Genomic DNA, 12,055 nt, shown 5'->3' with positions numbered 1-12,055 from the left:
GGAGCACCTAGGCCAAAACAACTCTACTACTAGTAAAGAGGCAAGTAAAGGTCGGATCCCAAGGGACGGGTATTGATGTAGGATTTTCGATTGCAAGTAGTGGTGTCTAGGGGTGTCACAATTTGGGTTGAGATAAGAAGATCACTAAACTAAATAACACTAAAAGTAAACAAGCAAGATGACTAAAATGAGATGTAAAAAATTGATTAAAAGCACTAGGGTGTCATGGGTTCATAGGGGATTCATGGGAATTGATCATACAAACTGATGTGATCAATATTTGAGCATATTTAGTCCCCGAATTAGCCTTGTTCCTATACTTTTTAGTGCATATTTGGGTCATTTACTATCTTTAGTCCTTTGTTTTGCATATTCTTTGAGGTTTTGTTTCCTTGGTAGGAGAGGAGTGCAAACCTTGCATTTTCATGGCAAAATAGAGCTATATTGATCGAATCTAATGACCAAGCATCAAAGAGAAGACAAGACTAGAAGGCCTTTGTACATAATGTAGTAGATGGACAATGATGAAGAAGATCCTTGCATCCCCGACAAAATCCCGGAGGATTGTTGGAAGAAGAAAAGAAGAAAAGAAGAAAAGGAAGCTGAAGCAGGATCTGCTCGTCCCACCCCTCGGGACGCCCATCCAGCAGCTCCGCAGGACGCTCGTCCTTATCACCAAGACGCCCGTCCAAAAGCTCCCCAATCCGCGCGTCCCGACCCTTGGACGCTAGGTGCTCCTAACAACAAGTAACCGAAATCTAAGCTCAAAAAACGGACCGACCAAAAATGGCGCCGTTGCCGGGGACGGTGTTAACTTGATTTGATTTTCTTTGATTGTTATTAGTTGTGTCTTTCTTTGCCTTGGGGAAGTAAAACTCCTCAAGGTTTGTTCTAATTGTTTTCAAGTTGTTCGATATTTTGCATGTCTAGGAGATCACAAGGTAACTTGTTACCCATTGATCACGAAATTGAAAGGACTTTGACAACCAATAGAAGACTTGCTAGAAATACTTTGAGAGGTATTGGTGAGGTTGTAGATATTCAACCAAACACTATTGAGTTCATCAACCCTTTTGTAAGAGAAGGTGAGGAGAACCCAACACAAAATCAATCACACAATCAACCCACAATACCTAAGTTTTCATTACATTCTGTACCAACCGAGGAGAACCTACCCAATGGTTCTCCCACACGACAACACTTAACCGGAAATTTCATTGCAAAATCCGCATTTATCCAATTAGTCGAAAGAAGCCAATTTGGGGGGATGCCTAGTGAAGGCCTTGATTCCCACATGGAAACTTTTTGTGACTATTGTGATGCGATTTCGCAAACCGGAGTGACTCAAGACCAAATTCGATGGGTCTTATTTCCTTTTTCTCTAATTGGCACCGCGAAACAATGGTTGAAAAGCCTTAATAAGGCTACCCTTGGAATTGACTCTTGGAATAAGTTGGCTCTAGCTTTCTACAAAAAATTCTACCCTCCGGAAAAGACTAACATGCTAATAGCTCAAATTACGGGTTTTAAGCAAAGGGACGAAGAATCTTTGTATGAAGCTTGGGAGCGGTTCAAAGGAATTTGTCGCTCATGTCCTCATCATGGACTTAGCGAGTGGTTCTTGGTACAACAATTTTGGAATGGTCTTTATGAAGACTCAAGAAAAATTCTCAACATGGGATCAAATGGTATGTTCACCGAAGTTGACGATAATCAAACTTGGAATAAGATTGAGGAAATGGCGGTCCATAATTCACAACATAGAAGACCTCGCAAGGCTATTAGAGGAGGAAAGCATGAAGTGGACTTTATTACTCAATTGGGTGCTCAACTTAGTGCTCATATTGATAGCATCAACTTAAAGTTTGAGAAAGCTATGGCTAAGCTTGAAGAAGCCTCAAAATCACCAAAGCATCATGTTAATGCCATGGTGGCATCTTCATCAATACCAAGTGGGATATGTTAGAATTGTGGAACATTGGGACATGACCAAAGTGAATTTAGGGGAACAAATGAGCAAGTGAATGCTTTTCAAGCATACAAAAGTAGTACCCCTTATTCCAACTATTACAATGAAAACACCAAATTCCACCCAAATCTCTCATACAAAAGCCAAAATGTTCAAAACCCTCATCCAACATACACCCCACCTCCCATGAGAAACCAAAATGATCAAAGACCCTTTTTCAACAAAAACCAAGGTTATCAAAATCAAACTCCATACAATCATAAAAATGACCAAGGTTTTGATGTTCAAAAAGCGGTCCTCCAAATGCAAAAGAATCAACAAGAATTTTTCACTCAAATGAAAAGAGATAACTAAGCAAAAGACATCACCATCAACAACATCCTAGCCCACACAAAAATGTTGGAAACTCAAATAACCCAGCTAGCATCTTCAAACTCTCAAAGACAAAAGGGGCAATTACCACCTCAAAGTAATCCCACAAGACATGAAACGGTTAGTGCCATTCACTTGAGGAGTGGTACGAGATATGAAGGACCAAAGAAGCAAGTTGAGGATGAAGTTGTGGAAGCTAGTGACAAGGAAAGAGTTGTGCAAACTGAAGGAAATGTAGATTCATATACATACTAACATACTCATATATGTCGAAATTAATTTGTCATAAAATTAAATGTGGATTTTATGCATGCAAACAATATGAAAAATAGAGGAGAAATCATATCCTTACATTGATGATTTCGATTTAATGGGCACAAGAGAGATCACCTTTCTCTCTTGTTCTTGAGCTTTCCAAATGGAAGAACAAGGATTCAAGTGTAGAATCCCTCCCAAAAGCATATACCCAAGGAATACATCTTAATAAACCAATACTATTTAGATCTAGTAATAATAATGGTTTTACAATAAAATTGATACAATATAAATTGTATTTTCACTCTTGAAATTTCGGTCAAGAGGTGGTGTTTTTGTGAGATTTTATTTCTCTAGAATTATCATAAATTGTAGAGAGTTTTCAAGGATTTTCTTACACTAGGAAAAATAAGATGGGAGGAATGAATCATGTAAAAGAGAAGAGCTTTCCTCTCTTTCTTGTTGGTGGCCGAAAAAGGGGCATTGGGTAGTATGCCCAATGCCTTTTGTTTTTGCTCTTCACAAGAGACTAGGCATGCAAGCCTACTACCTAGTGTCATGATTGTGTTTTTATTTAAAAATAAATAACACAATATTTACTAAACACATACCCATATTTCGGTTTTAAGTATAAAATGGAGAATCCATTTTATTTTGTCATTTGTCAAATTTGTCACATGTAACATGTTACATGACATGTTACGATGCAATGTATTTTTATCATATTAAAAATCAACATACTCATAAAATATGTCATTTACAAAATCGACTAGTAATTCGTAATTACTTGTACCAAAATATTTCACCAATTTATAAATCGTATTTATAATAATTCATTCAAATTTAATTGTTTCTTTAAACAATAATTTCATCCGAGTAATGATACAATTCGATTACTCAGACCGTATCTCATTTAATTACATTTCAATTTGATACGTAAATTTTACTCACAAAATCATCCGTCAATTTTAAGTAGTTTAATTAACTCGTATCGGTATACGATTAATTAAAATAATCAATTAAGAGTATTTCCCTATAGGTATGACCTAAGGGGATCAACTGATCACCACCGTCGCACGACAGTAATGTCAAACTCTAGTCAGCCAATCATTACCGATATGTGTGGACCAGTTGACTGTAAAATATTACATCCCACATGTATTCTTAAAATGAGATTTAATAATGATATTTAAATCATGTGATCGCACTATTGTTGAGGACACATTTCCCAACAATCTCCCACTTGTCCTCGACAAGTGTGCGTCACCAATTCTCTTGTCCTATTACTATCTCCCACTCAATGCAAGGTGTCTTTCAGGTCGTACTTGCAAGTGATCATATCGAGAGTGGTTTCCTCGATCTGGAGAATAACTGATTGACCGGATTTATCTATCATAGATACCTTCCGAGCGTGGCCACGCATTTCCAGTTCATTACTCCTCGAGTGGCCCTGAGATATTGTTTTAACCCTGACAAGGGGATGGACAATTCCTATCGGCCGTCCTTCACAAAAGACGCTCGTCTTTCCATTAGCAAAAATCTGGGATTTTCTCTATAAAGGAATCCGAGCGTCCACCTATAAAGACACTCGTCCCTTCACAAAGAATCCGCTCGTCTTAGAAGCAGGACGGTCGTTCTGTGGCGTCTTTTCCTGGGCCAAATATTAAAGAATCCGCCCGTCCCGATGCCTGGTCCGCTCATCCTCTGTTGCGTTTTCAAATATAACGTTTAATTTAAACCTATTTTCTCCCATTCATTCTCATTTGTTCAAACATACAAACACTACCCACTACCCAAAAACCCCAAAAACCCTCATCCTCTCCATCAATAAAATCAAATTTCCTAAACCAAATTCAACAAAATTAAATCCAAACTTCCTCACAAAAAAAAAATTAATCACTCCTTTTGCAACAACAAGTGATTCAAACACCAAAATCTTCAACCTTTGAGTCGATTCAAAGCAACATTCATTCATCCTAAATCGATTTGGGTATCACTAAAAATTGAAAATTTCAAACTTTCATTGGTGTAATCAAGCAAATGAGAATGGCAAGAACTAAAGGAGGCACCAAGGCACCCCAAAAGAAGACACTTTCCAAAAGGCTACTAGCTCTTCAAGCAAAACAATAGTCAAAGGCATTGGTAGTCCATGAGGCAAGGTTGGAGGTTCAACAACAAGGTCCCCCTATGGAAGCTACAACATCAACAACTCCGGTCATTGAACAATTATCCAATTATCCGGAGGTAACTTTCACTTCCGACTCTCATAGGGAGAAATTCATTCTCTTAGCTAAGAAAACCATCATGCCTACTAAGTTTATTTGTGAAGATGCATTGTCAAAATTGGGTGTTCTTGAACAAACTAAGACCTTCTTTGAGTCTATGGGATTGGGTAAATTGTTTACAATGAAAGAATATGGCATAAGGTCATTGGGAATACTTTGATAGCTAGAAATGGCACAAACCATCTTACCAAACTGGATTGTATTCTTCTTGAGTCGGCCTTGAACATTGGGAGGGAATTTACCAAGCCATACAATGCTCTAAGACTTTTGGTTGAACGATGGCTTAATGTCGATTGTGGCAAAGAAGACACCGCCTTTATTGTCAATGGAGGACTAGTTACCCATTTGGCTAGGCATTTTAACCGGGATTTCAACAGAAACAACACTTATGTGCCGGTTAAAGGAGGCCATCTTGTTGATATGGACACCATGATTCACAAGTTCAAGTGGGTCAAGCACGACACTCTTGACGACAAATATGGGTGGTTAACAAATGAAGCTAGATCCTTCACCTTGCCTTCCAAAATTTTCTGATTGAATGTTCACCGATCAAACTACCTTCTCCCACTCTCCGAAGAGACCGAGTATATCATTCAACAACAAAGGGGCGAAATTGCCAAGCACTCCTCCTCTATTATCACCCCACCTTACCCATTTGAATACTAAGAGTTCAAACACAAGGATGTCGAAGTGGGAAATGATTAATTGACACTATTCATGAGGGAAATGCACAAGCAAGCTTACAATGATAGAATGGATGCTTACAAGGCCCAATATCCGCCCCTCCTACATCTAGCTAGGCAAGGATTTCTTGATCCGTCTTGTCCTTTGCCTAGTTAGGCGGATAGGGAAGTATTCTTTCCTAGCATTCCTAGTGGTAGTAGACCGGGTGGAGAGGAGATGGTTGTTGAAAAGGGTGGTGACCAAGAAGAAGGAGAAGAAGAAGAGGTTCAAGAAGAAGAAGCTCAAGAAGAGGAAGAGGAAAGTGAGGAAGAACAAGCAAGTGAAAGTGAGAGTGGACATGATTCCACATCTATGGAGGTTGATGATGCCTCAAGAGAGGAAGATGATGATGATGATGATACAATGGGTGAGGATTAGCAAACTTTGGAGGCTCCTACATTCTTACACCTCCCTTATGGTTTGTCTACTTCTCTTGTTTTTATTTTATCTTGATCATTTATTTTGGGAACCCTAGCAACATTGGAGGACTAACACCTTGGCTTCATTAAGGTGTTCTTTATCTTTGTTCCCGACTTGTAAAATCCAAAATGACAATCTTTAGTTTCATGCACTGCATTCCATGTGCATAAACACCCCCGAAATTCATGACATTAGAAATAATGTCTATTTTGGTTTGGGGAAGTCCATGCATATGCATTGGGAGCTAATTTAAATTATGCTCCCCGCCATAACAAAAACACATGCATCATGTAGTGTAGCTTAGTATAGTTTGCATTTAGTTGAGAAATCATGCATATTCATTGCATAATTTCCTATCGTATTGGCCATTGAGGATAATTTTCATACTAGTGTGGGGATGGAAAATTATAACTTTACTTTTATTCAAAATCCAAAAAAATTAAAAATTTCGAAAAATCCAAAAAATTTGAAAAAATTGAAAATCCAAAAACAAGTTCATTTCCTTTTTAGTATAGATTTGTATATATTGTTTTGTATATATTGTGTTTGTTTATCCTTGTTCACATTGATCGACTACGCCACATCCGAGACATGAGGATATTGAAGACCGCATGGTATGATCTTTCCAATCTCCTTTTTCCTCTTTATGTTAATGACTATGTGGCTTTATTTTGATTGATGCGGTATAAACAATGTGAATTTAGGATTGCATTTAGATTATTTGGCATATTAGTTGGTAGAAGCATATACATTAGGATGTATAAATGTTAGTTGCATCATGGCATATAGTTGCATTTAGGAAAATTTTTGTGAAACCATCTATTTGGGAAGCTTGACAAGTGTATATAGGCCCTAGTAGATGCTTTTTCTTCTTAAGACTTTGCTTGTTAGAATACTTGTAAAACACCCTAGGATGTGTCATGCTAGTATCCTTTGACCCATGGATTACGGCCTAGTCAAGAGTACCTTGTGGTGTGATAGCTCCTTGGCTACCGTTTATTCCAAGGTGACCCTTGAAACCATGAAACCATCTATCATCCATATTATACCACATTTTGTCATCAAAAAGGGAATGGGCACAAAAAAAAATTTGTTCAAAAAATTGAGTTCAAGAAATGAAAAGAAAAGAAAAAGTTTGCAATTGCATCAAAAAGAAAAGAGGAGTAACAAAAATAAAAACTCCTATGCTTCAAAAATAAGGCACCCTCGTTACTAATTGGGGTGACTTTGAAAATGTTCAAAAGAAAATGCAAAAAGTTGAAAAGTTGTCAAGTATTGAAATGCCAAAAATCAAAAAGAAATGGCAAAAATAAAGTGTTCTCAAATGTTATATGCCACAAGAAATTGGGGGGAAAAACAATAACAAAAGCAAACTCCCAAACGAAACTCAAAGTTCTATTGATCCCTTTTCCATCGTATCCACTTTTGTGCATGGTAAAGAGGGGATGACCCTTCTTCTTGTCTAGGCAAGAAGGGGAATTCCGCGATACTCTAGTGTTTCTAACACCATAGGGAGTCTATTCTCAAATTATAAGCAAGCAATTATTGTTGTGATAGGATCGAGTTGGTTTATATCTTACAATCCTAGGAAGGTTTGGGTCCCTGAGCCGAATCGATTAGATTGTACAACACCTACAAGTCGACTTAATCCTCCCTACTCAACTATATGCATGGTCTAATGAGACTCGAGTTGGTTTATGTCATACAAGTCTCATTGAAAAGGTAAGTGATGGGTAAAAAATGCAAGGATTCATAGGCTCTAATTTCATCAAACATAATATGTGCATAAGTTGAGATCACAACAAGCAAGCAAATAAATTATGAAAACATATTAAATTAAGCATGAATCATCCCCCATGTTGGTTTTCCCTAATTACTCATTACCCCTAGTTAAGGAAACTACTCACTCATTATCAAGTTTAACATGTTAATAAGGTTGTCAATCATATTAACAAAGCAAAACATGATGAATAAATGAAGATGATTAACAATAATTAAAAAGGGATTAAGAGAATTATACCTAATGATGATTCCAAAATAATAATGCAAAGAATAATAGAAGTACTTGATGATTGACGGAAGGTTGTCAATCTCCCAATAAACCCAAATAATCTTCAATTACCCAAAATAAAAGATGAACAATAGAGAAATTAAGGAAATGAGATTTGTATTAATACTCGATTAGAAGTTGATTACAAGATTAAAGAGAGAATAGAATAATATAAACTACACTAAAGATTGATAAGAAGAACATGATAATCTAATTAGACTAATGGGGTATTTATAGTGGGGATTAGGTGCACAAATTAGGGTTACTAAGGCCTTAAATGACGATTAACTCCTTGAGGAATCGCTCCTCTCAAGAAAAGATGCGGGTCTCCTTTTAGCTAGTCTTCCAAAAATATGCGCATCTCGAATGAAGAAAGAAGGGGGCGTGGTTCTCTGGAGGACAATCCGAGCATCCAAGGGTCGGGACAGGCGGATTGGGGAGCTTCTGGATGAGCGGCCTGGCGGTAAGGACGAGCGTCCTGCCGAGCTTTTGGACGGGCGTCCCGAGGGGTGAGACGAGCGGATCTTAGCTCAGCTTCCATTTCTTCTTTTCTTCTTATCTTCTTCCAACAATCCTCCGGGATTTTTTCGGGGATGCAAGGATCTTCTTCATCATTGCCTATCTACTACATTATGTACAAAGGCCTTCCAGTCTTGTCTTCTATTTGATGCTTGGTCATTAGATTCGATCTATTTAGCTCTATTTTGCCATGAAAATGCAAGGTTTGCACTCCTCTCCTACCAAGGAAATAAAACCTCAAAGAATATGGAAAACAAAGGACTAAAGATAGTAAATGATCCAAATATGCACTAAAAAGCATATGAACGAGGCTAATTCGGGGACTAAATATGCTCAAATATTGATCACATCAAATACCCCCAAACCGAACCTTTGCTCGTCCCGAGTAAAGTGGTGACAAAATTAGGACCCTTATTTAAGTTATCCTACTAATATAGCCGATATGAGACAATTAGCGAGTCTCACTCCGCCCCTTCAACTCACAACAAGACAACCATGAGGTAGGATGCCTTCTTGCAAGGCAAGGTGGCTCTTGCCAAAATGGCGACACATCCAATCATTAAAGCACTCAAAATCAAGTAATGGATGCATCTACAAAAGGAATAGCCACTTTCCTCATCTAAGTGGCGGAAATTATCTAAAGGGGAAGCAATTCAAGGGTACACACTCCTTCATAGATATGGTTTCTTCAAACTACTAAGCCTAAAAGGATACCAATAAATCACCTCCAAGTTGTGTCAAGCTAGTGTACCTTTGTCCTCAATCGTTAAATGCTTTTGTCAAGAATAGACTTCCTATGGTGTTTGAAACACTGGAGGATCGCGGAATTCCCCTTCTCGCCTACACAAGAAGAAGGGTCGTCCCCTCTCTACCATGCACAAAAATGGTTACGATGGATAAAGGGATCAATAGTAATTGAGTTTCATTTGGGAGTTTGTTTTTGTTGTTGTTTTTCTCCCCAATTTCTTGTGGCATTAACTTTTGAGAACACTTTTCTTTTTGCCATTTCTTTTGATGTTTGGCATTTCAATACTTGACAACTTTTCAACTTTTGCATTCTCTTTTGAACATTTTCAAAGTCACCCCAATTAGTAACGAGGGTGTCTTATATTTGAAGCATAGGAGTTCTTTCATTTTTGTTACTCCTCTTTTCTTTTGATGCATTTTGCAAACTTTTTGGCTTTTCATTTCCTACTAAGCCTACGACCCTCTTCTCTTCATTCAAGAGACTAGCATCATTTGCTCTCTTATACTCAATGGACGAGGTAGTAGTAGATCCAGCCATTACTATCAAAGCTATTGGACGTCCAGCCAATCACCCATCCGGTCAGTCGGGAAGAAACCATATCCAATAGCCGGTAAAAGCAGCCTGCTTCGCAGCCAGCTACGGAGTTTACTAGGAGATGGGACGGGGCTTAGCTCGGGGGACCACATCTCGTCCCCAAAATGAGACCTGGTACTAGCAGCTTTATCGGGGAATTTCTCATCTTAGTAGGAACTTTCCAAAGAAATAGCTTAGTAGCCACATTAGCAGCGCTTGGGATGATTTTAAGCGCGACCTATTCATTTTTTTTGAACTCTAATTTGAATTATTTTTGTGCCAATTCTCTTTAATGACAAAATGTATGGTAGAACATGGATGAATGATGGTTGCATGGTTTCAAGGGTCACCTTGGAATAAACGGTAGCCAAGGAGTATCACACCACAAGGTACTCTTGACTAGGCCTTAATCCATGGGTCAAAGGATACTAGCATGACACATCCTAGAGTGTTTTACAAGTATTCTAACAAGCAAAGTCTTAAGAAGAAAAAGCATCTACTAGGGCCTATATACACTTGTCAAGCTTCCATATAGACGGTTTCACAATTTTTTTTTCTAAATGCAACTACATGCCATGATGCAACTAACATTTATACACCCTAATGCATATGCTTCTACCAACTAATATGCCAAATAATCTAAACGCAAGTCCTAAGTTCACATTGTTTATACCGCATCAATCAAAATAAAGCCACATAGTCATTAACATAAAGAGGAAAAAGGAGATTGGAAAGATCATACCATGCGGTCTTCAATATCCTCATGTCTCGGATGTGGCGTAGTCAATCAATGTGAACAAGGATGAACAAACACAATATATACAAAACAATATATACAAGTCTACACTACAAAAGAAATGAACTTGTTTTTGGATTTTCAATTTTTCAATTTTTTTTGGATTTTTCGAAATTTTTGATTTTTTTTTGGATTTTGAATAAAAGTCAATATAGAATTTCCCATCCCCACACTAGTATGGGCATTGTCCTCAATGGCCAATACGATAGGAAATTATGCAATGAATATGCATGATTTCTAAACTAAATGCAAACTATACGAAGTTACACTACATGATGCATGTGTTTTTGTTATGGTGGAGAGCATAATTTAAATTAGCTCCCAATGCATATGCATGGACTTCCCCAAACCAAAATAGACATTATTTCTAATGTTATGAATTTCGGGGGAGTTTATGCACATGGAATGCAATGCATGAAACTAAAGATTGTCATTTTGGATTTTACAAGTCGGGAACAAAGATAAAGAACACCTTAATGAAGCCAAGGTGTTAGTCCTCCAATGTTTCTAGGACTCCACAAAATGATCAAAACAAATATGGTACAACAAATTATGAAAACATTAAATTCTTTTCATGAAAGTTATAGAGAGAAGGGATAACGGAAACTTCACTTAAGCCTTGATGGGTGCCTCTTGCCCGCTCCATCAAGCAATGAAGAAATCTCTAGAGATCGTCATCATCTCCCTCTAAGTCACTATCCCAAGCCTCTTTGGATGCATCACTTGCATTGAAGTCCATGAACTCATCTCCCTCACTATTGAGCTCCACCGTATCTCCACCACAAGATTTATCTCTCCCTTCGCCTTCTTGCCCATTTGCTCCTTCATTGGCCCTTGCCGAGTTTGGGAAGAGAATGTCCATTTGGGCCCAAGAGGGAAACATTCCCTCCTCGCTAACCTTCCCTTGTAGAACCAAATGGTGAAATTGTGGGTATAGAGCATAGTAGCTATCCACGGCGGCTTCATATTGACGGAGATGCATGTCTTGGAGAATTCCCGTCATAAAATCGTCTCGGGGAAGGATGAAGGGGTTAGGGTGATTGTATGGTTGGTATTGAAAAGGGTAGGGAGGTATCTTGATTTTTTCATATTGTTGTTGTGGCACGTTTTGTTGTTGTTGGGTTTGTTGTGGTGCTTGATTTGCTTGGTTCGGGTTTGTGGGGATGAGGTATGACGGGATCGGGGATAGAGGGCCCCTCCTTGGTGAAATTCTCGGTAAACCGTTCATTGGCAAGTAGATAGGATTGCTCCCTTTTGTTATCCATTTGATTTTCTTTTCAAAACCCTCGTAGGTTATCCAATGATGTTGAACAAGGATTAGCTCCTCATTTATCCTTGTATTTCC

General features: G+C 38.2%; 1 non-coding gene across 1 annotated transcript; it reads right to left on the bottom strand.

Moving 5' to 3' along the window:
* Positions 1-1,501: 1,501 nt before the first annotated feature.
* LOC141615474 (small nucleolar RNA R71) lies at positions 1,502-1,608 on the bottom strand. The gene has a single exon (XR_012529895.1). It is a non-coding gene; the product is annotated as a small nucleolar RNA R71 (small nucleolar RNA).
* Between the last annotated feature and the right edge of the window lie 10,447 nt (positions 1,609-12,055).

This window comes from Silene latifolia, chromosome 11 (assembly GCF_048544455.1).
Source record: "Silene latifolia isolate original U9 population chromosome 11, ASM4854445v1, whole genome shotgun sequence".
Taxonomy (NCBI): domain Eukaryota; kingdom Viridiplantae; phylum Streptophyta; class Magnoliopsida; order Caryophyllales; family Caryophyllaceae; genus Silene; species Silene latifolia.
This window is presented reverse-complemented; position numbering and strand designations above follow the sequence as displayed.